General features: G+C 38.7%; 1 long non-coding RNA gene across 2 annotated transcripts; it reads right to left on the bottom strand.

Annotated features, from left to right (window-relative positions):
• Positions 1-245: 245 nt before the first annotated feature.
• Positions 246-3,216, bottom strand: LOC103461182 (uncharacterized). 2 transcript variants are annotated; one of them, XR_001776354.1, is made up of 4 exons: positions 2,905-3,216; positions 2,208-2,299; positions 1,321-1,356; positions 246-764 (listed from the first exon to the last, which is right to left on the bottom strand). It is a non-coding gene; the product is annotated as an uncharacterized LOC103461182 (long non-coding RNA). The 2 variants fall into 2 exon arrangements; XR_533059.2 differs by lacking the exon at positions 2,208-2,299 and having other exon boundaries at positions 2,905-3,184.
• Between the last annotated feature and the right edge of the window lie 64 nt (positions 3,217-3,280).

The following is a 3,280-nucleotide window of genomic DNA, read 5'->3' as shown; positions in this document are numbered from 1 at the left end:
GATGAAGCGGAAGAAAATGGATGGATGGATGGATGGATGGATGGATGGATGGATGGATGGATGGATGGATGGATGGATGGATGGATGGATGGATGGATGGATGGATGGATGGGCCAGAGTTTTCTGCAGACATTCATGATGATTAGAAGACAAATTAAAGCTCTGGTGATCAGAAATACTTCACATTAAGCCATTATTAAGTTAATTTCCTATTTTATGAAGGAGTATATCTTTTATTTTTTTAGTTATCCACTAATGTGTTTAATAATAGAGCAAAACATATTGCCCTGACGTTGCTGTTTTACACTTTTCCCTAAACATGTACGCAATCATCCCAAATAATTTAAGCTATGATACAAATATCCACAGAGAGAAAAAAACCCATAAATCTACAAAAAACATGACTAACATTATATAAAACAAAGATTAACAAAAAATATATAAAACTTTCAAAAGTTTTGAAAGTGTATAAAATGATGACTTCAGTTGTCATGATAAAACTGATGTAGATGAGGCTTAATTCTCTGTTATGATGCAGGAACTGAGATTTCTACAGTATGAGAAGCTAGAAGGTTGCTGGAGCGACCAAGAGAAGATTTCATGAGTTTGCAGACGACGGCCTTCAGAGGTTCTGTTACGAGGAGCTGAAGGAGCGCTGGGGGTGGGAAGCCCCACCACACTCTTCCTGATTGTTGATTTTTATTCCCTTTTTTTGTTTCACTGAAGCTTCAGGTGATCTAAATGCTGGAAAAATCCCAGGGATCCTGGAAAAAAGATGGAAAGGAGCCATGGGTTAGACGGTTATCAATATGAAGGAATATTGGGGGCGTTGTAGATGGACAACAAAAAAAGGAATACATTTTTGCCAAAAGATTTGGCTCAGAAATTTCCTAGAAATCTCAGAAGGTTTGTTTTTTTATTATTATTTAGAATAAACAAAAATGTAAAATTTTGGAAATTTTTTGATTTTTAAAAGTAAGTAATTTTCCACTTTTGAAACTCAGCTATTTCCTTGTTTTTTTTTTCCAGAACATTATTGTTTGTTGTGTGCCGTGCCGCCTGAACTGGACTGTTTGAGCTACTGTCTATTAAACCAATCATCATCATCACCTCTCAATCTGGTGATTGAGAGGTGAACCTCCACCTTGAGGTGGAGGTTCACTCTCGCCACCTCCACCTCAACACATGACATTATTAAGATTATGCCCAAAATTTTAGAGGTTCTTGGTGGAGTACTGCTTTTTTTCTATCTACAGTGTCCCTATTGTGATGTTGTACATCAGAGTCTAGAAGAGGAGAGTTTAAAAAGGGAGCGCTCACCTTCACAGAACTGATCAGTTCCAGTTCTCCTGTCCACTGTGGAGCAAGGAAGGAAGGAAACAAAGTCAAACCAAAAGAAATCCTCAACTTTTCCCAAATGTTGGAAAAGCCAACTCCATTGTTTAGTTAGTGCCCAGAACTATGCATTAAATTCCATTTCTTTAGAGCTTTGAAAAAGTGATAAGCTCTTTAATATGTTTTCTAATCAGAATAAATAAACATTTACTCACTCCTACAATTCTTTATTAAATTCAATATAAACGCTAGGGACAAGGGTGTATAGAAAATGGATGGATGGATAAACGCTTCTTGACTCTTGTTATTTTCTGTATGATGAAAATATATAATCATTGGAGAATAAAGACAAATTTGCTCCTTTGTTTTATCTCTGATGAAGAATTATCCTTAGACTGATTTAGAGTTTGGAGACTGATCGGTTTCAGACTCATTCTGATTTATTCCAATTAAACGTTTCTGCAGAGTTTTGTAAAATAACAAAGAGAAGCACATAAAGCATTAGCTATGACTCATGGTGGCCAAAAAAAGAAAAATAAAGGTAGGAAACTTATCAAAGTGGTCCATGTGAGAAGAGAAAGAAACATTGAGTTTCATCATAAAACAGCTAATTTACAACTTTGCTCAGTAAAAGTTGAGACTCATGACTAATTTCTACGACACAATCAGATGGAAACTTTGTTCCCCTTTGACTTTTACTTAAAATTTTAAGAAAAAAAAGATCAAGAGGGCGAGAAGAAGAAATACGGTGAAGATGATGATGAAAGATAGATCCGGGCAGCAGGACGAAGCCGAACCAAGGAGGATGGTTTGATGGACAGTCAGTGGAGTTAGTGATGGTCAGACGAAGGGTTTTCGCTGGTCATAAATACCTCTAACAGGGAAGACACATCCTGCAGGTCACCATTCACTTGGTGGAGCCGAGGCCCGAGGGAACCAAGTCAGTGTGTCATTATAGGGAGCGCTAAACACATACACACACACACACACATGAGGACGTCTTTATAAATAAATAAAAAAAACTTATTTTATTAAACTCTTTTTGATTTGCAGATGGAACTCCCTCCACCACATGCAGACAATCAAAGTTTGATTCACAGCACTGCTCATACCTTTCCACTGAAATCACACGTTTCCCAACATTACCTGTTTTTAGCCCTACTACAACATGAAGGGGGTGATGAAGGGGGGTGAAGGCGAGAGGGAACACCTTCCTGAAGCTAAAGAGAGTGAGCTGATCCTGAGGGAAACCGGTCGGAAAAGTATGAAAGGTCCAAAATATCCAAATGGTGAGAATGAAAGGCAAAAGGCGTTGAAAAGCTGAGCGACATTAAAGAGTGACAAGCCACGGATAAGAGTATCTGGAGGAAACACCAGGATTGAACAAGAGGAGAATCAGCAGTTCAAGAAGAAGAAGAAAAAGAACGACGGAGGGAGACAGAAAATATGTCGGGTTAGTTTGAATTTGAGCTCAGCCAGAAAACACCCAGAATCTCTGATAGCAGGAATGAAAATATTTTTCCTCTACGGGTGAAGGCGCAAAAACCAAATTTTTTTTCTTGGACTCACTCTTCGAAGACGTCCTCTGTGTCCATCCGTCTGTAGTATTTGGCCAGTTTGACGGAAAAGACGATGCTGGGAATCAGCAGGATACAGCAGGCTCCTAAACCCATCCAAAACGTGTTCTGGGAAACAAACCCGCCAGTTAAAGAAATGGAGTGACTGAATGGAATGACTGACAGATGTTCAAATACAGAAACTACAAGTAAATGTTCTGAAGAAGTTAAGATGAACTTGCTTAGATAATTTTGTGCCTCACTGTATATGGAACAGTTATGGTGCAATTTAATCCATCCATCCATCCATCCATCCATCCATCCATCCATCCATCCATCCATCCATCCATCCATCCATCCATCCATCCATCCATCCATCCATCCATCCA

This window comes from Poecilia reticulata, unplaced genomic scaffold (assembly GCF_000633615.1).
Source record: "Poecilia reticulata strain Guanapo unplaced genomic scaffold, Guppy_female_1.0+MT scaffold_723, whole genome shotgun sequence".
NCBI classification, from domain to species: domain Eukaryota; kingdom Metazoa; phylum Chordata; class Actinopteri; order Cyprinodontiformes; family Poeciliidae; genus Poecilia; species Poecilia reticulata.
This window is presented reverse-complemented; position numbering and strand designations above follow the sequence as displayed.